This window comes from Astyanax mexicanus, chromosome 2 (assembly GCF_023375975.1).
Source record: "Astyanax mexicanus isolate ESR-SI-001 chromosome 2, AstMex3_surface, whole genome shotgun sequence".
In the NCBI taxonomy this organism is placed as follows: Eukaryota; Metazoa; Chordata; class Actinopteri; order Characiformes; family Acestrorhamphidae; genus Astyanax; species Astyanax mexicanus.
In genome coordinates, this window is record NC_064409.1 from 45,447,320 (window position 1) to 45,471,350 (window position 24,031).

The window sequence follows — 24,031 nt, forward strand, 5'->3', positions numbered from 1 at the left end:
GACGTCTGCCAAAGACAAATTAAAACACACACGTAGACACGCTTCTAAATCCACTGTAAACATTCGCCGGCGCCAGAAGCCACCCATCACTCCAGATTTCGTCTGAATCTCCGAGATCAGGCCATCTGAGCCACAGAGGAGGAAGAGACAGAGGAGCAGAGAGAGTGCCAGGCTCGAGCAGACACTAGAAAAAGAAGAGAAAGAGAGAGAGAGAGAGAGAGAAATGAGAGCATATGAGCAAGACACAATAGACCTGTGGGCTAGACTGATGGATGTTTTTTCACAACAGAATAATGGCATATTTAACTGTCAGAATCTGAGACAAGAGACCCCGCTGAGCCTCACTCTACACTGAGACAATGAGAAATAGATGGGGAAGGAGAGAGAGAGAGAGAGAGAGAGAGAGAGAGAAGGAGAGAGAGAGACAGGACGGCAGACTGAGTGCAAGCCTGCGGCCCACACACAGGCAAGGCATCATCTCTGCAAACAGTGATGAGGGACACTCAGTATGGCGGGATTGCATTATGCCTGTTCCCTCCAGGGTCTTTCTAATGGAGGACTGGGAGCAGCGGTTAGAGCTGACTTCGTTCTGACGAGGACCTAAACAGCACTTAAGGGAGATCAACACACTGCAAACACACACACACACACACACACACACACACACACACAACCCACAATCCTCTCAAGGTGGCCAGTGCAAATATTAGCCTAACACACACCTGCCGCTGTGAATATGTGCGATCTAATAGACTGGAAGCAACAGCAAGCTATAGATCATCAAGAAAGGTACAAGAAGCTAGTTAAAAAATGACTTAATTTTTAATTAGCCTAATAATTGGCACCATTCTCCACCAATCTTATCCTCCATTTAGTCAAACAGTAGGGGATAGAGGCGGATTTGGAAGTTCTGGGGCCCCAAGCAATGTTTTTTTTGGGGGGGGGGGCCCTGATCAAATGGATACTTTTGTATAGCAAAATGCAACATTGACTCTGACAAACTAGCTGTCTCAGGTACCTCATCCTCGTCAGATGTTTCATTTTTTACTGCTGCGAAAAAATTGGTGAGCTTTGTCAGGCTTTCTGTGTTGGACTTCCTTTCCTTATTTTATTTATTTTTTTTTGCCAACCTTTTGGCCAGCAGGGGGCCCCTGAGTAGGGCTGCACGATATATATCGTTTAAGCCTCATCATTGCGATGCGCGTATGTGCAATTAAGGCAATTAAAGGCAATTAAACACATATGGGTCCAAGGTCCTATTGCCATGTTTTGACTCTTGACACAAGAAGTAGATACACAGCGATGTCTCTGTGTCTGTGTGAGTGACAGGCTGCTGCTGCCTGAGAAGGGTGGGCCGAGATAGGTGGGCAGGGGGAGAGTAAACACGAGATAACCTCATGGCCTCCATCCACATGTTTGGGCACTTGCTTGTAAGCGCACACGTGGAAAGCTGTGCACCTCAGCCCGGCACAGTTTTGCAGTGCAGATATTTCCAGTTACAGCTGAATTCACACTTTTAATCCCAGAAAAATGCTCTTATTTACCTTTTCTTTAAAAAGCCATTTAAATGCCTGATTAAAGGGCCGATTACTGTTGTTTTGCAGTTTTCCTCACGTTTTGAGTGTTCAGCGCTGACTCAGCTCTTGATCGGTCCAGACACAAGACAGCTCGCCAGTGGGGGTGGTGCTCACCGGTGATGTCATGTGCCCTGTATTTTTTAATATTGCGAGAAAATGAACAATTGCAATGTAAATGTATTCCAGTATTGTGCAGCCCTATCAAACAGACAATCATTATGTTGCATTCTACCATATAAAAACAGCTTTAAAACGATGCTGGTGCTTTGATGACTTGTATATCTTGTATATCACTCACTGTCCTTTAAAAAAAAACAAGTATCTCCATTTTTGTCGAATTTTAGTTTACTACATTATTTGGACAGACAAACTGTCCTTAATACTATGACAAATTTCTTGATGAACGGACCAATAGAAATACCTAAAAATGACCTGAAATAAACTCTTTTTACACTGACTATAAGTTTAGAAGATTTTTTTCTCTCCTGTAAAGTGGCTGTTTTATAGATACTTGTTTTTTTTTTCCATTGGACAGCGAAGATATTTTTATTCATAGGAAGAGCTTTCACATAAATATGAAACAATTTTTTTATTGCGCATACTTATTTTTGTGTCATTTTTCCAAAAAAGGACAGATTGCATCAGTTCATCACTTCATAGACTCAACAGTTTTATATTTTACATTTTAATGTAACATAATGTTAGCAATTGGCACCTCATATATATATATATATATATATATATATATATATATATATATATATATATATATATATATATATATATATATATATATATATATATATGTCCATATAACAATTAATGCCCATTAATTAATGTCCATTGATTAAAGCTTGGTTGCATGAGAATTTGTATTTCTTGGACTTTTCCTACAGTCAGGAATACTGTAATATGTGCTTTAAGCCAGTGCTGAAGGACATGCTTTTCACATGCATTTCTGGACAAGCTGAGAGATACAAAACTGTCACTGTGGTAACATAGTAATTCACAATGTTTATACCTATTTGACCCGGGATGACAGTGCTACACAGTTTATGCGTTGTGTTGTTTTGCTTTCACTATAGATACATAGCACACTTATTGGTGTTCTGAAACATCAGTGGCAATGATAGCAATGTATTACTGGAACATTACAATGTTTTTAGCCCTGTTAAAAAAATGTTAAAAATGGCTATTTAGGCACTGCTTGGAAATGAATGCAAATAAAAGATCAGTAATGAATGAATGCATATTATAATTAGTCAAATAAAGCCAGTATTAAAATAACACCTCGAGTGTTAAAGCTTGCTTTAATGCACACTGTGTAGGTGCACCTCTCCTACGAGCAAGGTGTTAAATTAACAAGGCTGATTTTACTGAGTGTTGAACGAGAGAGAAAGAGAGAGAGAAAAAGAGATAGAGAGATAGAACGTCTCCAGTGGAGAGAGTTCCTGCATTACTTTATTCATGTTCATGCATGTTCTCCCTGCTCTCTTGTCTGCTTCATGCATCATTGGACGGGAGCCCATATATAGTAATCTCTGCTGAAATCTCGTACATCCAGCTCCCTCTGCTCACGGAGGCTCTGAGAAGAAATCCCATTCATTGTGATCTTTGGTGAAGGTGTGATGATAATACATACATGTAAAATTGCTATGTTGACAATGACAATGCTAATAAGTTGTCTGTAGCTTTGTTATTTGCTAATTGTTAGCTTGTAAATAGTTAATAGCCCTATTTAAGTAAGTAATATCTAATCGATATTGTGTCAAAAAATTACACAACTATTCATAAAAAAAAAAGGTCAGTCAATCCAAACAATCTCAAGATTTTTTTTAAAAAGGTTGGGATGAAACTGGATCAGTTCATCAGAGTTACCAGCCTCAGAAACCACAAGTAAACAGCACCCCAAAATACACCTAAATACTTCACATTTTGAGTATTTTGGATTGTTTAACACTTTTTGTCAATATATGACAAAATAGTAATAAATAATATTTATGTTAATTTTTTTGTGTTTTTGTACATGGTTAAAATCATAAAATCATTATTGTTTATACTGCATTCGTTAGACAACACTCTAACAATGAAATATACAACACAACATTGTTAAGGACAGTTATTTTCTTAAGTTGCATCATCTCCAACCACCTCCACCTTGCTTTGATCTTTATTTTATTATTCTGTTTTAAAACAGGGAAGTTTGGTACACCAGGGAGTGAAAAGGTTCCTGCATGTAGACCAACAAAAAATGGGCAAACATAAAAAGTGTTTTAAAAAAATCACACAGTAGATCACATTAGAACATATGCAGTTAAATATAGAAAGAGAACAAAGGAAAAGGAATGTCTCATTTGGAGGATAGTTGTTGAGACATAGGGAGGGGACTAAAGAACAGATTTGTCCAGGATGCTTCCAGCCAGCACGTGAATTTATCTATCAAAATCATAAAGCACTGTTTTTTTTTTCCAGACCAGCTGTTGATAGTATGATTATAAATGACTATATAAATACTGTAATACTATACTTCATTGAGGAGAGCTTTGCAGATGTTTATTGAACACTATTCGTATGAATGTTATTTGTATTTATTCTTAGATTGGTGTTTTACAAAGCAAATAAACACTTACTGCCCATACAAGAAGCATGATAAAAGTATTATAAAAGAGTTAAAAATAAAGAAAGCAAACCTAATCTCTATACATTGTTGAGATTGATTAATAAAACCCATCAGCCTGTCGAAGGTTATTTTAAAAAATAAAATCCATGTTTGCATTCAGTTATTACTTAAAATATTTTCAGTTCGGTGAAGAGTATAGTAATATTACTGGGGGTGGAGTAATCAGGTCATAGTCTTTTTGTGCAAACTTTATTTTATTGATGAGAGAATCATTGCTTGTTAAACAGTCTTTCACACTGATGGAGACCCTTATCCACCATCTAACCCAACACCAAGATTATTAAGAGTTATTAACCCTCCACTGGTGAAACTACCATGCCTAAATGCAACTTATCTAAACATACACACATTATCCTTACTCCCAACCAACATATAAAGCATATAAAGCCTATTAAATAACCCCAACAAAAGAGAAAGTCAGACCCCCACACTAAACTCAGTGCATTGACCATTGAATGCAAGTGTTCAAATTTTAGGAGCCCTATTTGAGGGATCTATAGATCAGTGTGTCTTTGCTTGAAACGCACAACATAACATGCAATAAACCAATCAGCGTGTCACTTGCCATTCCCTTTAAGAGCCAGGCTCACTCTAACTTTGGCGCATTGCCATTTCAGGGGTGCAGCTACCTGGACAATGATCTACTCGTTCTCGCTCATTCATTCTGTTTATTGTTGATGTAGAAGTTTGGATAGCTGGGAACAGGCATGCGCTATGGGTTTGTGCACAGCTGCAGGATGCGTCTTTGTTGAGAATTCAATGCCAAGATAGCAATGAACATCTGACTGTTGATGTCTGTGTAGGTTGTTTTCAGTCGGTGGTGCACTTGTGTGTGTTTTCCACTGCAGATAACAAGATAACAGTACAGCAGAAATGTGCCTAAACCAGAGACTGTAAAAAAAGATGGACGCCATGTCGCCATTCCCATTCATTCAATGAAAATGAAGCCAAAATCTTCCGCCATGTTGCCGATCCTGGAGCCCGAGTTTTACAATAACTACACCTTTTTGAATAGAGCTGAATAACGGTTTAAAAAACGAATTCTGTGGGGATTTAAAAATTTGACAATATAAGCAGAGGTTACACTAGCTGTTGCATTTAAATAATAAATAGAATTACAGTGTATTAGAAAAAAACGTGATTGAAAGTTGTCTGTTTTGCCATTGAAACCTATGGGGATGGGTGGGGTTACACAGCTTTCTGAAACCGAACAGCAGGGGGCGCCCGACCTGTGATGGTTTCAATTTTAGAGAGACGATGCTCTGTCCAGCTATATACAGTCTATGGCCTAAACACACCTAATTTTGAGAGACCACCATGCCTATATGTGTAGATGTATTCAGAAGCACTGCTGCTGTTTAAACTATGTGAAAATAGACTGACGGTTGACGCAGTCTAAGATGTAAGATACGACCAAAGGTCTTCTAGCTAGTGAACTTCTGAGAGTATGTTTCTGGAAACAGAAGGAGGAAGTCTGTTATGTATTTAAACCCCAACAGACATCACAGACACAGTGATTAGTATTAGGGCTTTACAAGGACAACACAGCCAGAGTTCTGGCACAGTCCAGCTTGTCCTGCATGTTCCCTCATCACTGGGGTCAAACACAGGAATTGAACGGCAGCTTCCGTCCACAGGGGGAAGAGGGCAGGACCCAGACAACACAAAGCAACGCCAGCTTCCAGCCTTCCGCCGAACAGTCTGCGTGACGCCATGCTCAGGGGATTCAGCCTAGATTGAGCAAAACACATGTTTTTAATTGGTTTTTATTTTGAATGATCCCATTCCCATTATTAGATTATATTTATCCTCCGCACGCATGCTCTTACATCAGCCTCTGAAAAGGGGATTAATGCTGAGATTTTTAAGCGCGCCTCCATCAGCTGCGCCCGGCTTTAATATCCTACTCAGCTTATTATCGAGTCCGCCATGCTGACTTCCACACACTCAGCTCCGTGCTAAAAGGATTTAGCGACTGTGGCGCCGCACACGCGCCTAGAGTCAGAACTCCAGGCTGGAACAGGGCCGTGATTCAGGGGCGAACGCGCTTTAAAGCAAACCTGCACCTGATTTTACACTTAGTGGAACAGGCTTGGCCTCAGAGATAGTGCCGAGGAAAAGAGGAAACAAGGAAACGAGGAAAAGAGGGAGGGGAGCGATAAAATCTCAGAGAGAGAACACGTGGAGATCTGCCATATGAAACATTACATTGTTCCAGATCTAATAAAATCACAGAGCTTCAGTGTAGACCTCAGGCATCAGGACCAGAAGCTTACGACTGACTACAAACCGTGTAGGTTCTGTTTCTAGCTTCTCACTGTCTCACTGCATGTCCGGCCCTCCCTCGCACTCTCTCGCGCTCTCTTGTGCTCTCTCGCTCTCTGAATTTAGTGAGCCATGTGGCTCTGCTGAGGCACATGTGCAGTTTTATTAAATAATTAATGCTGACTGGGATTCAACAGGAGATAAACATGATGGAGAGAAAAGAGCCACACACAGTAGCTTCTCCCCTTAGACACTTGCTGCTGTTTTCTTTCTCACACACGTTCACAAGCATTCCTACTGACATCCATATCACTCAAGGTTAAATAGTGCCAAGCTAACACATCTAATCCAAAACCCAACCTTCAGTCAGGGTGTTCTGTCGAGTTGTGCTACCTTGTCAAACAGTGCTAACCTAGTAGTATTTAAGTTTTTAAAAAGGTAAAAAAAAAAAAAAAAAGCACCACATTCGACACCATATTAGAAAATACTACCAGCAGAAGCCTAGTTATGATATGTGGACAGGCTAAATCTCAGTAACAGGTAAAGTACAAAGTTAAAAGTAAAGGTCATATATGTGACCATAAACTGTATTTTTAATGGTTTATTATTTTGTATTTTTTTGCTGCTATTTACTTACTTTTATTTCTTTCTTTCATTCAAGCAGGTTGTTTAATGCTCTGAAAAAAAAACAGGAAAAGGAATTATCATGAAAAACAAGAAAAAACATTACAAAAAAATGTTGGTGGGCACACACGTAGTGCTGTAAAGAAGCACAAATCAATGGGTAGCATAACTCGACAGAACACCTCCACTCAAATTTGTATATATTTCCAAGGTATATGCGTAAAACCATATGTTCCTTATGTGTGTTCTTATGTGTGATCGAACAGAATAAACCTGCTTTTCTCTGAACCTGAAATATTTGTTGTGTTTGATCAGAACAACAAGAGAAAGCATACTGTTTAGGGCAGCGGCAAAACAAAACCCAACAACACCCCTTGATCTACAGTGTCCACAGCATTACTACCCCCAGTAGACAGCAGTGCAGTAGCCTCATGACTGGGGTCCCTACCCAAAAAAGGTCCCCACTCCCTCCCCACACACACACAAAAACACACTAAAGAAGTGACGAACGGACGGCAAACTGTGCTCACATCAGAGAGATTTGCTGTAAATGACATACAGTATCAACAAAGGCTCCCTAATAGATCCAAACTACACAACATCATAGCCATCATTAGAAGCTTTTAATTACGATCAGCATCAAGTACGAGCCAGAATGTGTGCCAGTATGTGTGTGTGTGTGTGTGTGTGTGTGTGTGTATTTTTGGGTGTGTGTGCACAAGACTACGTGTCTGTGTAGAGTTTAATGAGGTTTGTGATTAAAGTGGTGAAAGCATTATTGCCTCTGGGAGAAGGAACCATTAGGCAGTGCTCCAGCAGCACCCGAGCCATCTAAACAAGACGTCTAAAACCCTGCAGCTCTCGCGCCGTTCACCTGCTCTTCAGCCTTCTTCACTCACTCCACCTGCTCCCCAGAGAGCCTCTAAAGCTGCATCCACCAGAGAGCAGAGACACATTAGATCTCTCTCTCTCTCTCTCTCTCTCTTTTCCTCTCTCTCTCGCTCTCTGTGTTTGTAATTAGCACTCATACTGAGTCACAGATAAACAGGATTTATCAGCAGCTCCAATCTCTATCTACTGAAGATTACTCTCTGCGTACAAAACAGCCATACCACCACCATCAGCTCACACCCTCCTCCTCTAACACCCTCTGCCTTTATACCCGAGCCAAACCACACTTCTACCCTCCTCTCCCTCCTTCTAGCCTTCTTCTCCTATGTTTATTAACCACACAGTTATCAGACTGAACATGATCCGTTAGAAAACAATTGTAGAATTTTTTAAATATTTTGTAACGTAGAGCAGGACCAGGGGAGACAAGCGCTGGTTAGAAAACATAGGTTTATTAACAGGGTTTGGCACATAAGAATAGTCACAAACAGGCAGAGTAATAACCTGAATTAGCATTTAAACACAGGAGTGTGGGTTAGACGCCTGTTACTGGCACTGCACAGGAGATGAGGGGAGAGGCGAGGAGGAGGACAATAAGGGCCAGCTCTCACACTGTCACTCAACACCAAGAGCTCTGACTCAGATTTTCACGAGAGAGAGTAAGAGAGGTAGAGAGAGAGAGAGAGAGAGAGAGTAAAAGTGAGAGGGAGAAATGTCCTCTTCGTCTCTCGCATCAGCTCTGAGTGGCTTGTTAGGTGTGACAGTTATATATAGAGGGCAGGAGCGTATGGCACAAGTGTATATGTGTTTATGTACGAGCTAAGGTGCAACACAGATGCATGGATACTGTATGGTTCTTCGAAAAGAGCAGGGTTTTTTGTTTTTTTTTTTTAACAAGAAAGACTGAGTTGGAGAGAGGATGGAATGGATAAAGATCCAGTACAGAGAGAAAGACTACTATTAGTACTATTGGTTAAATTAAGGCTTAATCTTTTGGTTAAATTGGTTAAATTAAGGCATATAATCAGAGCGTGGTTGTATTTTGGATGTACAGATTAATTTTGTCATAGAACAACCTTTTATTTCAGAAAGTAAATACGGTGGATTTCAAAATGTGGACCATATTCCAGACATATTTTAATAGATTACATGCTGAGGTAGCATGCTGACAATCTCAATGTAAATTATATAGAATTGACTCCTTTAATATGTGAATGTATACCACATTGCTGGTTGAATAATGAATCTAATTAATTAAGGTAGTTTAATGTTTAAACCTATTAACAAATATGATAGTATCCCAGTTTATTGTTGCCTGATGGAAAAGACAAAGTAAAATAGGTATGCAGAAAGAGCTACTATTGTTTTGCAAATGACAGGTCAGTACATTCCTTCCTTTTGTATGTTTATGGTTAAATTTACTGTTTAGTTAAAAATGTTGATTTAACACTGGCATATATATTGTGTACTAAATGCAGCCTTTATCCTATGCCATTGAGTTTTTCTTGACAATTAGCCATAAAATTAAAACCTCACTAGGGCTAAGAACAAGTAATGCCAAGTCTCTCTCTCTCTCTCTGTCTCTCTTTTACACTTATACACACACAAACTGTCCCAAATAATATTGGCAAAAAAGATTAAAGATTTCGTTTCCAGCATGTAATTCCTGCCAATTCGTACACAAGGGTGCGACAGCATTGTTCTATGCACATGAGGTGCGAGCTATTCTGATAGGAGTGAACCAAAGCCAGTATTTGACAATTGTGATTGTCTCACTATATTATATTATCACTAAATTCTCAGGTCTTTAAATGTTTTAGTGTTAAATGTTGGAATGTTTTACTTATTATATTACTCTAGTTTGTTTTCTTTAAAATCGTTGTTTGTGTTTGTTGTGCCAAGTTTTGTTTCTATCATGTGCCAGTGTTCGGTTTTGTTTACAATAATTCCTTGAGGAAATATCCAGCCTTGCCCACATCACAGTTACTAATATGCAAGATTCATTACTATTTTCCATTTCTCTCAGTTTCCAGTTCCCTTTTTTTCAATTCAAATTCAATCTCTCATTTTACCTGATGATCCATGAAGAACCCAAGCACTGACTCTATAGTCAGCCAGCGCACGCATAGAGAGATTGTTCAAAAGGGAAATTAACAAAGAAAACAAAATATGTAACAGTTTCCAGTGTGTTGGGAGGTGGAATTCACTCCACTTTAGGATCTCAAGGAGAGAGAGACACCCCCCCCCCCCCCCCCCCCCCCCCAAGTTGTTAGAGTGTGTATTGTGGAAGTGTAGTTTCTAGATTCATGAATGCATTTAACATACAGTATAATGCATCTAAATTATTCTTTATTATAGTTATGTTTGGACAATTATAAACCAAATTAACCATTGCGATATGTATTTAAAAAGTTCCTTACAGCACAGTATCCTTCATTTTATCTGATGAAGTCCCTGAGTGACAATTCAGATGCTTTAATTAAATGTTTTTTTTTTTACTTCCAAAGAACTACACTGTAAAAAAACACGCTGTTGAGAAAACTCAAAATTGTCTGGCAATGTGAGGCATTAAGATTTTTTTTTACTTATCTTAACATCTGCACTGTTTGTCATTCTTAAAGAGAATTATCGGTCCTGTCAACTTAGATTAGTTTTTTTTTACATGAAACTGAACTCATGTTTAGCAAATGATTGTTTTGTGTTTGTTAAAAACAAAGTTTGATTAGCCGAACTTGAATTCCTAACAAATTAAACATTAAAAAATAAAGTAGTTGAATGAGTTAAAAAAAAAAAAACTTGCTCTTACTAAACATACTTGGTTTAGCTAACTTAAACTGTCTATTCAATCAGTACATCAGTACAATGTTTATTGTCAGCCATATAAGCTTGCAGAAATGCACATGTGACCAGCGGGTCTCAGTCTGTATGTAGTTCGGCAATACAGAACAAAGTAACTTGCTCTTATAGCCTGTAACACTGAGGCCAGACAGTTCACTATTATATGAGATATAGAGTATATAAATCCTATGAGAGGGCAGCAGAGTGTGAAAAATGATTACAGCTTGATGGTGAGTGAGAGATAGGAGGACACATCCAATATGCAAATAAATGTTGCCAGGTTGCCAATGGGAAAGGTGTACATTTTCCTCAACATGGCTCTAGTGTACACAAAACCTACTGATAAATATAATAATAAACATTAAGTGATAACCCCTGTAGAAATGCTCAGTAGGTCCTGTTCAACTAAAGAGTCAAACTGAGCATGTGCAAAACAATTAGCCTTACCAAATACAGTTAATTTTGCCAACACAGATTATTTAGCAAGACCAACTTTTAACAATAAAGTGAATAAAGTTAGTTGAGGCAATTAGTTGGGTCTTGGCTCTTATGGGTTAAGCTACAGGTGGGCCCAGGGGCTTAACGGAGCTGAGGATTGTGGGTTCGAGTCTCATCTTGTGAATTTTCCTCTGGGATTAATAAAGTGGTCTATCTATTATTGGAATACGGCGGGTGTCATCTTCACTACACCTCTAAAGGATGCATTAATAAGTGGCTTAGTCTGAAGAAGGAAGGATAAGTGAATTGATGAGTGGAAGAATGGATGGATGGATGGATGGATGGATGGATGGATGGATGGATGGATAGTTAATTCCATGCAGTCTTATGAGCAAGCACTAATAGCACCATGTATGTGGTGTGGCATGATTTGCCGCTCATCTGACAGCAAAGGGATTTTGTGGTATGCGTCACAAGATCATTAAAAAAGACTTAAGACATAAGACGAGCCATATGGGATCCACTGAACTAAATGCAGAGTTTAGTATATTTATAGAGGATCTTAAGTAACGTCACAGGCGAATGATTCACCGCGGTTTATGTGCCGTGGTTTAGATTTTTTGGACAGACAGGGGATATCTTAAAACCATAGCAGTTCAAATAATGCCGCAAAAATTAGTCATCGTTCATCCCGACATTCATCTTTAGCTTTCATCTGAAAGGTCCCGTAATCTAATTGGAAATTTGCCAGTTCCAATCCACCTAATTCCTTCCACAGATGATCAGAGGAACAGAGAAAGAGAGGGCGGGAGCAGGATGAATTGAAAGAGAGTCTACGGCTTCAGAGCGACTGTATTACAGGGCGATTCCTGAAAAGTCACCTGTAGCTAACCTTCTAATTTTCACATGAAAAAGCAAGAAGATTTCAAATACAAATCAGTCATTTCTTTTGAACAAATCCCACAACTACACAGGCATGACAAGATAGGATTTGATGCTGTCAATCAGGCCTTTTTTTTCTGCTGTTACTGACGCCTCTAATCCCATTTAGAACTCGCAATCCACAGTGAAACTGAGCCAACTCTAGAAGCTGTTGTGGAACCGAACACCTGTAACAGAAACTAATACCTGTTTGAAGACACACAGTACCAAAAGCTTCTCATTTAGTGTTTTTTTATTTGTTCCTTTATTTAATTTGTTTTCTAAATGCTTATTATTTAATTAATTGCAAATAACACAGTATACTATAGGAATAGCCAAAGCTTCTCCATATCTTTTCAATACATTCAATCAAAAAGTGTTTTTTTCTTTTGACTGGTACTATATTAAAAGAAGAAAAAAAAACTGGCTGTGAATCAGGAGCAGCTGGTCGCTGGTATAAATGGAATAGCTGGGATAAACCCTCACTGTCTTTCAAAAGAAAGTTTCAGAAGTTTCATTTTTGCCATTCACATTCACATCCACAGTCTTACTCGCTATTATAAAAGCACTAGAAGATGAATATATATATTTTTTAAAAAGCTTAAGAACAATAGCTCCACCACTATGGTATTAAGGGGAAATATGATTCACAAACCCTCTCAGTATCTGTCTGTAAAATGTGTTATGATGTCTTCTATGTAAGCTATGTATGTCTTAAAGCTTTGGACTTTTGGGCTAATGTAATGTAAAGTCTCAGTTTCTTGGTTGTTACATCATGAAAGGCATTATGAGGACCATGTTTTTAGAGTGAAATGTGTTAAAAAAAAACTCTGTTTTTACCTTAATGTTTTTTTTTTTAATTGAGGACTACTCATGTTTTATTCCATATATCAGGGAGCTGAGAGGGGCTGGTACAGTCTGTTCTGCCAGATTGTTGACTGGATTGTGAGAGACTTAGCATTAAAAAAGGCCTTCTGTATACAAGTGTTATAATATTTCATTTGCAGCTCACTGAGACACAACCACAGTGATATGCCTTCAAGGTTTAAGTCCAGAAAAAACTGTAGTCAGTCTCCATTGACTCTTTTTTCTAATACCTGATTGGCTAAACCATGCTAGCAGCTGTTATAATAGATAATATATGATCATGTCTATGCCTTTATATTAAAAACTTTATTTTACTACATAAGTAGCAACATATCTGTTGCAGTACATGTATAATATGAACGTTGTATAAATATTTTATTAACCTTTGGTTAGAACTGTGTTTCAACTTTGACTTCCTATTGGTAACCTCATACCCTCCTAATTTCTCTTTGCTATTGGGCTAATTGGCACTTGATGTAGAAACAACAATTGTGCCTCTTTTAAGCAATATGGCTCATTCAAAGTGCTGCTTCAACACTAAGACAAAACCAAGTAAAAAACATAAACATTTACTGTATGCACTGAATCGAAATTGTGATGTGTTAAACTCTTCTGCCACCACTAGGTGACAGTATAATGGCCTCATAAGAGGACACCAGGCCCTTGTTGAGCAAAATTAAATGTTGTGGTCTAGACCACCAAAAATGTAATGTCCACACATGTGGACGCCAGGTCCTAGGAAGATACAGCTTTTAGATAAGTGCCATAGTATTTAAAAAGTAAAGTTCCAAACAAAACCGTTGCGGACAAAACTGATAAGAGCCAGTTTCATCATCAACATTTTTGATGGCTTTGCAACTGTGCTTGAAGATACTTTTAAATTACCTTCAATTCTTAAAGTTATTATTATCTTTACTTAGTTGAGTAGTTGTTGTCATAATATGGATTAGAACATTATTATACAGCGCTATTCACTGTTTACCAACTCTACTGATGCTCTGAAAAACATTTGAAAAGAACGCAAACATTTCAGGTAATTAACTCTTGATAAGTTCAGCGCAGCTGTTAACTGAAAGTTGATCATTTCAGGTGACTCTACCTCATAAAACTGACTGAGAAAATAACAAGGTGTACAAAGCTGTCATCTAAGCAAGAGGGGCTACTTTGAAAATCTGTTTACTAAATAATTCAATATGTTTTTCTTCAAAGTTTGAAAATAGTATTAATCTACTATGCAGAACATATGAAAAATGGAAATATAAAAAAATGAAAAAACAAATAATTAAGCCTTTGTCCGACCTTTGACTGGTACTATATATGTATCAACAACCATTGAGGAACCTTCAGTTTTAAAGCTCCAGCTCTATAACCAAGTAATCAAATTCGTTAACAAATGACACCATTAAATCATTGAAGAAGCCTTTAAATATGGTAATAATGACATAAGTATCATGTTATTTTTCTTTAGCATTTTGGATTTATGGTAGGTCAAACTTTGAAACAGGCCCATTTTGTTTTACATAACAATTTATTGTGTGTGGGGGCTGCACCAGGAACTGCATCCTTTAGTTAATAAATGTTACTGGCAAGGATTTACCATATGTTTAATGTAGACTCCATTATTAATCTGTATCCATATTGTTATGTTCTAAATATGCTGTAATAAAACACAGCACAAAGCTGCTGTGCAGCTAAACACAATGGATAGTTTGGGAGATTTTTTTTTTTTAGCAATTCTAAAAAGGCTAAACAGATAAGGGTAAAAGGCTAACCAGGCTTATGTTTTGTTACAGGTGGAAGAAGAGGAACGGTGTGAAAGCAAGCGGAGCTTCTAAAAGGCTAAAAGCTAATGCTAACCTGATGAGAGAAGAGAGGAGGGAGGGTCGTGTACAGTTTCTTCAGCTAGCTAACCACACACCGTGCTGACAGGACACAGAGAGGACCGCACCTCTATCTGGTAAGACTCGATGAGTAATCATAAATCATCAACAAAATAATGCTGATAATGAAAATAAATCTGGCTATGCTCAGCTATGCTGGGGATAGCATTATTTCCCATTTACAATTTTTCTTTCAACCGTTCTTTTAATCACACATACACAGACACATGCAAAAAATGGCTCTATTGCAACATTATATGCAACACCATCTATTGCATATTATATATATATATATTTTTTTTTGGATCGTATGATTAATAATAGTATGTTGCATGATAAACAAATTAAAGTAGTTTGTACACTATATACAGTTTTCATTCAGCTTTGTTAGTTTGAACAGCATTTTGGCAAATATTGTGTGAAGCATGAATGGTGTGAATGACTGCGGATTTCTGTGTGGTTTGTTCTGTGTTCATGTATTAAACACATTTATTTTATTATAATTCCCTTCATGAATGAAGCAATATACAGTGCTGTGAAAAAGGTATTTGCTCCCTTAACTGAGGTGAGTGTGGCCTGCAATTCTTAAGCTGTTGTTCTGGGTTGCTTTGTGACCCCATGGATGAGTTGTCCATGCCCTTTTGGAGTAATTTTTTTTGTCCGTCACCCCTGTGAATGTTCAGCATTGAGTAATGGCTCTCACTGTGATTCACTGGAGTCTTAAAGCTTTAGAAATGACTTTACTTGACTTTACTTGACTGTTACAGACAGACTCATCTATTCTATATCTATTATCGATTTCTTCAGATCAGGGCATAATGTGTTTTTTATTTGGTGAAATATTTTTTTTTGGCTTCATGTTGTCAGAGAGGTTCTATTTATGTGATATCTTAATTATAGAGATCTGGTAGTAATCAAGCCTGGTTGTGGCCAGTAAAAGTCAGCTTTAAAAAAAATGTAGTGTATGTGTGATCACAGTTTTTAAACAGGGCCACCCTAGAGAAAAAAGTAGATTAAAGTATGCTAAGCATGATTATTATTATTTATTGCACTTAAGTGTACTTGTAGCCACAATTTTAATCAGTATATTGCTTTTATTGTATAGTGATTTTTTTATACTTTAATTGTATAAAAATACTACAGAAGTCTTACTTAAATTGTGCTAAATGTACATAACTGTACTAAACTGGAACTATTTTAAATAAACTTAAGTAACATTTAAACATCTTACTTCATGTACTGAATGTACATATGCTTACAGTAAAATTATAATACATTTAATGAGTATTACAAGGGTATCACTATTATAAATCGGGTATATTAGAAATGTACTAAGAATTGATGTTAAATAAATGTGATCTATTTACATTAGAGTACAAATATGCTTCTTGTTCCTGTCTTTTGTAAATAGCACACTTCGAGTATACTTCGTTGTGTATAAAAATATATATTTTAATATAATGTACTACATATTTTGTTTGTTACAAATTTACATGGATTTTTTAATTTGACATTTAAATGTGTTATTTAAAACTGTATCCTACAATTTACTAATATTCATATTTTCCAAACTATATTTTAAGTAAGTACATAAATATGTTTATTTACAGCATACTTAGACATTTCTCTATATGTTTTAATTTGTTTTTTGTTTTTACCACCCGGGCAGGTTGATTTGGATAGATTTTTGTTCCCACAATAAATGAAATGAATGAAATCAATCATTTAAAATGTTTTTTTTTAATTATTTATTTACTCAGGGTATATTTGTCTGATACTAAAGTTGTAAATATGACAAAAAAACAAAAACAAAAAATCTCTAAGAAGGCTAATTCTCTTTTCCACAGCACTGTACATGTAAATAAAGCACATTTAACAGAAAAAAACATTTCTTCAAAAAAAAGGAAGAATCTGTAAACGGGAGAAATGATTGATATATGGTTATTTATTGAAGAGACTCATTTATCATTGATGAGCATGTGAATGAATGAGTGTGTACAGTATGTAGGGGTAACTGTGTAATCGTGCCTTTACTTGGTGCAGAGTTATGCAAGCATCATTTATGTATTCAGATCAGACTTCAGAAACTCAAACTTGAATCTGTACTAATGAAACTTTAGATGCACATGAGCCCGAGCAATAACACCATCTGCCTGTGTGTACTTTAATATGTACAATTAGATCTGGATTTAATGCAGTGCTATGCCATGGGAGCGAGAGTTAAACTCGCTAGCCTGGGATGTGTGTGTGTGTGTGAGTGTGTGTGTGTGTGTGTGGTTTACTTCAGAATGGCTGGGCTCTAATATTGATCTGAGCCAGAATCATCTAGAGTGATGTGCTCAATTTAGTCCCTTTTCTTCCTGTATTTCTCCCCCTCACTGTTTTCTAGAGAGGCTTTTTTTTTGTTTAGGATTGTCATTGGATCAATTGAAACATTCTTTCAAGCTTGCTGAAAGTGTGTGTGTGTGTGTGTGTGTGTGTGTGAGAGAGAGAGAGAGAATGTGAGTGTGTGTGTGTGTGTGTATACACACTAGACAAGGAAAGTAGTATTGATTCTGTGAGAGGAGCCAGATGGAGGAGTTCGCAGTGACATGTTCCACTCATTTGATGCCTTGATGGAAACGGAGGTGAAGACAAGTGCTACCGAACAACCATAACCATCCACACATGATAACACTCACACACACACACACACTGAATTGTTAGCCAACCTTGTATCTATAATGGCTCTCCCTAGGCCTATAGGCTACAATGGCTTACTATAGTATTCATACCCCTTAACCCTTGTGTGGTGTTCATATTTTGTTACTCGTTTACTTTGTTACTTGTATTTAATTCAGCAAAATTAAGCAACTTTACATTAAAATGCTTTGCACATGCTTGCTTCACCTAAATTGCAAGCAATATAAACAGCTTACATAGTTAATATTTGCCCTTTACCTTTCTTATGTTACATTTCTTTCAAAAAGTGCTGCTCTTTTTTTATTAGTTTTTTAATAAAATGTAAAAGAAAATGAATTAAACTCAAGATATGAGTAGAAAATTTGTTTAGTTTCAAATTTACAAATGAAGCAATGCTTATTAGCCCTTGGCCAATGTAATATAAATGGTTGGGGGGGGGGGGGTGTACAGTGTGTGTTTATTGAAAATGTGTTTGATATATGTTTTTCACAAAAAATGAGCCAATGCCAATGAGTTTGAGTTAGAAAAAATATTTTTTTAGTATCATTTGATGAAAAATGAAAACGAACACCACACAAGGGTTAAACTGTTTAACAAATTTAAAATAAAATAATAAAAAAAGTAGCACTTCCACTTCTGCATTTTCTCGATCCGTCTTCCCATCAACTTTGACTAGCTTCCCTGTCCCTTCTTAAGAAAAGCCTCCCCACAGCATGATGCTGCCACCACCATGTTTCACAGTGGAGATGGTGTGTTCAGGGTGATGAGCAGTTTTGCTTTTACTAATTTTCGCTTTGCATTCAGGCCAAAAAGATCAACTTAGGTCTCATATGCCAACAGCACCTGTTTGCTGTGTGTAAAACTTAAAAAAAGCACTTCATATGTCTTTCTTTTAGTAATGTAATGTAATAACTCTTCCATAAAGACCATAAAGTTGTGGAATGCATGGCTTATAGATAAGGAATGGACTCCAATGGATTCTCCAACCTGAGCTGTGGATTTCTCCACAGCTCCTCCACAGTAACCATGGGCCTTTTGGCGGCTTCTCTGACCAGTGCTGTTCTTGTTCGATTTGTTAATTTGTGTGGATAGCCATGGTTTGTTTTGGTAGGTTTGCAGTTGAATAGTAGAATACTTTTTCATATTTGGATGATTGATTGTACAGTGCTCACAAATTGTGAAATGTTTCTGTAACCTAACCCTGCTTTAAACTTCTCTAAAACTACAATATCTGACCTGTCTGGTGAGCTCCTTGGTCTTCATGATGCTGTTTGTTCACTAGTGTTCCCTAACAAACCACAGAACCACAGAACAGCTGAATTAGACACAGCTAGACTCTATTAACTAATTGATTTCATTTAAATAAAGTTGTGAAAACCCTGTTTCATTATCATTCCACTTCACAGTCCTAGGTCTTAGTGTTCCCCACTTGAATGTCCAAACTAGAGTCCACACCAGGGTTTTCCGTACATTCTAAACATTTTGCTTGGTTTGGTTTGGTTTCTAGATGGTTCAGATGGTCTGGACCAATACTAGTTTTTTTTTTTTTTAGGTTATAGGCACCTTTTACACTGGCTTTTTTGGTTCAGACCCATCAAGATATGTGTAAAAGCACCCTTAAATTTAGACAAGCAGTAAGATAAGGTTAACTGCTCTACTAGCTCTACAGAACTGGTGTTTGGTACCTCTTAAGTCCATCAGAGAAGATGCAGTCCAGTGTCCTCAAAAGCGACACAGAGTAAAACGAGAGAAACGAAGGATATAAGAAACTTTTGAGACAGTAAGAAAAAAGATCAGCTCCTGTTTGGTCAGCCATCATCCCAGACGCCCTCAGAGAAAGAGCCGTTGAAGCCTGGCTCATTTAACATGTACAGTTGAGCCCCTACTTCCTGTCCTCCTATACAGTGACCACTAGTGACACTGTAAATGTGCCTCTAGTAATTACAGATACTCGTGTTTCCTCGGCCGCCTCTGCTAGGCGTTCTTTGACTCCTGGCTCTGTGGGTCCTGCAGCCGCGGCCCTGCCGTGCCCTCCTGGGTCTTTAGTTCTTTGTGTCTCAGACTCTGCGTCCCTCTGGACTCCCCCAGCTCTCAGCATGCCACTTCAAATTATGCCTTTCCAGCACAGACACTTTTCTGCCTCTGCTCAGTGCCTTTGTGAATTGAACAGGGTATTAAAGTACAGATAGTGCCAATGCTGCCTTTCTCAAAAAGACAATATTTCTACTTCCTGGTTTCTGCTAGCACTTTTACACTGTCGCCAACAGTTCTGTCCATTTCTTGTTATTGTTCTGGCTTCATTATCTTGCTGGCTTGGAATCAACAAACCTGTCATGCAAGCAGCCAAAGAGAACAGGGTCCTGGCTTAACCATGTGAAGTAATTTACTATAAGAAGCAGCAGAACAGCAGCAAATAACAGTAATGAGTAATCAGTGCTCTGCAGAAAACACAAATGCATCATGTCAGGTTCAAATTACACAACTTGTTAAGTTGTCACATTACATAAAGGGGTTATGCTTTCAGTTGTTGTGTCTTTCACACTACATGACTGACTACTGGTCACACAGGGTCAAGAATGACAGCATTTTACATCTAGAGAAATTGTCGACTCAAGTGGCTGCGCTCCAAAAACATAGAGCAGATGTACGAAAGTAAATACAAAAAAAAAGGTTCTGTATTCTGGACTACTGCAACTATTTGGATAATAAATCAGGTTAAAGCACTGCACTGTAAAAAAAAAATGTTGTGTAATCCACAGAAGTATACTGTAGAAAATCACAGTAATTCTCTGTAATAATCCACTAATAGACAATCAAAAGGGGGCAGTAGTCATTTGGATTCATTTCGAATTCAACCGATCTACAACCTGAAGAAAAAAAAGAAGAAGAAGTTTAAAAAATGGAGCAGCACTAAAGCCACCATTCCATGTAAGTATCACATAGCACAATGCTGTCTCTCAACTAACTTTATAAAACTTTGACTTGCCCTGAGAGCATCTCATTAACAAACCAGTTTGGTTATTAACCAAATAATACCAGTATTGGTATATTAACCTTCATTTTCATTGCCGTTTGGTTTCTTGTCAGAATGCATCCTGACTCCAGCAAGTGCAGTAAAAAGTTAAAGACAAGCCAGAAAACTGGAAGAACTGTAAAGCAGAAAACATGCGTCATTTCTTTTATAAGGACTGCAGAATTTGGCATGCACACTAACTAGATTAACCTGTTGATATTCACATACTGAAGAACTGTCTCATACTGTCTCTGCAGATTTTGTTGAACAATAAATGTTCATGTTCAATGTCATGCAGTACATGGCTTTAAAGAAATGCTTAAGTTCAACAGTGATTTAATACAGACTGTAAAATAAAGCAGTAAGGTATCATTCTGTTGTGAAAACACTAATGCAAATAAAAACACAGTACACATAGTTATTTTTTGTAAAGTCTGGTCAATACAACTATACACAAAATAACAGTATTCATGAAACATTTTTACAGACTAATTTACTATTCAGCTGCTTCCAGTGTTTTTTTAAACAGTGATTTTTGGTTTTACAGTAACTTACGGTTAAGTTTTTGCCAGTTGGTTACTGTGATTTGCTATTGGTTCACAGTAAATAACAGTTTTAACTACTGCCAGTTAATTACTGTGATTTTATTTCACAGTAAGTTACTTGTCAATTACTGACAGTTACTTACTGTAAATTTCACAGCACATGTTTTACAGTGTGGTGTAGGGGAGGGGGCCCCGAGCACAGGTGGGTCCTGTAATAATAGAGATTACTAAATTCTTTTAGTTGATCCTAAAACATACAATACACATTTCATAGAACTTAAATTAGGCCAACTAAAAACACAAAGTAATTTTTATATTTTATTTTTATAAGGTGTGAGTATTGTGTATATATATTTTTTTGCATGCTATAAAATGTTAATTTAAACCTTGTTCTGTATATGATTTAAGAGGAACGGCCAATGAACTCAGTTTGAATATGATGAATGGTGTCTCGGGGGAGTGTGTGAGTAAAATCATTCATTCAGTTGCCATACAGAAAGTGTGTGTCTGTAAAAGAGAGAGAGAGAGAGAGAGAGAGAGACTTCCTGGTTGTAATGAGTGGATGACCTCTGTAGGATCATTTCCTTCTCTCCTTTAATTATGTTCTAAATGTCAGGATACAAGTATTTCTTGTGCTATGAGCCAGTGTGTGTGTGTGAGAGAGAGAGAAAATGAGAGAGAGTTCTGTGCTGCTCAGTCTAAGAAAGCTGCAGCTTGACCCAGACAGCAGTTAAAAGTTAGAGTGTGTGTAAAAGGCGAGCTCTCGCGGGAGGAGGCCTCAGACTGCTCTCGCACGCGATAGCCTCGTCTGACGCTCGCTGTAGCTCATCCAGCTTGAATAATCTCACACAATCAACATTCCTGTGTCCTAGCAACCCCTAATTAAAGCACTCCGCGTGTACGCGCGTGTGTGTTTAAGCATTCAATGAACGGAAACATTAAATTAAATTGCTTAAACAGCGAGAAAAGCTGAGAAATTAAACGCCACTGATTAGGTCACCGCTGTGGGATGCCTCACGTTTTGATGTACAAATCCACACATGCCCACTCGTTTTACACAAGAGGCCAAAAAGACCTGAATTCTAATGTATAACTGCTGTCTTTTTCTATTTTCAATGCACTCGGGTCATTATCAGAACACAAAAAAGAGCATATTATGCAAAACATACCTTGTGTGTGTTTTTGGGTCTCGAAAAATACATCCATCCATTTTCTGTAAAAAAAAAAAAAACGTAGTTGTCAGGAATCGTATTCTTTTATGAGTTTGGGCGTTTGAATGATCCCCTTATTGTGATGTCGCCCGTCAACACGCACTTAAGCCTCACACACTAGATCAGCTGACTAAAACAGCATTTCGGTCTGCAGTTTGATAACCTCAGAGAGTGCACAGCAGGATTAAACAACAGACTTCGTCTTAGGGTGGAATCTGTGACATGTCAGGGTTGCTTAAATGGCTAAAATATGAATCATTAAACTTAACCAGGCAGCACTGCATAAAGAAAACTGTATAAAACATGTGGAAAGATCTTTAAAGTGAAGGTTAACTTCCCTCTATATTTGTAATAGTGTGTTTTTTTTAGAATTAATTTCGAAAAAATGTGTTCCGTTCTTAAAACTCCCTTTTAATTTATCAGAAAAATTCAAAGGGGATTTTCCAACACATCCAACAGTCCAGCTTTTGTTAAACTATTCCAAGCATTTTCATTAATGTTGAGGGCTAGACTCAACATTAATCTTCCTTTCACAAGTATTATCATATACCATAGAGATATCTTCTGGATCTTGTAATGTAATGGCTAATTTGACTGAAAATTAAATTATATTGAAATATTTAAAGACCTTCTGGTTGAACTGTTTCTCAAAGTACTAAACTGTTTTAAAATGTTTGGCATATTGAAAAACCTTATCATTCAGTTAAGCTCAGTTAGGTACTCTTTCCTAGGCAATTAAACATCAAAATACCTGGTGGGTTTCTTCCACTGTTACATAATCAACACTGACATTGGCAGTCATTTCCAGCTATGGTTGGTGAATACCACCATTGTGTGATGCTGATTTTCATCTCTACGTTCAATTATAATATAAAGAGCGCGAGTACATAACTCATTACTGCCAGAGGCAGAGCCGTAAACGCCTGTGAGGAGCAGTTCAGTCTAATGCTGCTCCATTGATCATCTCAAATGAAGGGAAATGCACTGCTGACCCTGAGGACCACAGCAATTTCAAGCACACAGAAGGAAGGAGCAAATTCTCTAATAAGAAGATACATAAATACTTCTGAGGCTCGGGCTCAAATACGATTATATAATAAATACAATCTTTTCCAGCATACTGCAGTTGATGGTGCAAGCTGCAGCCTCGTTTCCTCATAGCTTATCTCACTGGATGAACCAATGCACAATGCAATTCAAAACATAGCAGAAAATACAAGAAAGTGCCTCAGATGTAAACCAGAAAGTGGTTTCACAACACTGAATCAGTTGGCAAAAACTAGACAAAATATATGCAAATTAAGACAAATATATGTATATTTAGCAAAAAACTCTGCGAATGGAAATTTTTCTTAGTAAGATTTCATACAAAAAGCAATGGCAAAGTCTCAAAATGAGTGAAGTAACACCTAAATCAAGCAAAAAAAGTCACTGTTTTTGGACACAAGAATCAGAATAACTTGATTGCTGCTTGATTGTGCTTATTTTGAGTTCAAATGACTTAAAATAAGGTACACATTCTAAGTAAGAATGATTAAGATCATTTTAATTTTTTAATAATTTTATTTAAATTTTTTTTCCCATTTTCTCCCCAATTTA

The 24,031-nt window shown here is 37.4% G+C and overlaps 1 protein-coding gene across 2 annotated transcripts in view; it reads left to right on the forward strand.

The window, feature by feature from the left end:
- Positions 1–24,031, forward strand: part of chrm2a (cholinergic receptor, muscarinic 2a) — a 193,283-nt gene that overhangs the window by 68,888 nt on the left and 100,364 nt on the right. For both annotated transcript variants that reach the window (XM_049474359.1, XM_049474358.1), the window contains exon 2: positions 14,895–15,058. The gene's annotated coding sequence lies outside the window, so the exon portion shown is untranslated. The remainder of the gene's footprint in view (positions 1–14,894; positions 15,059–24,031) is intronic.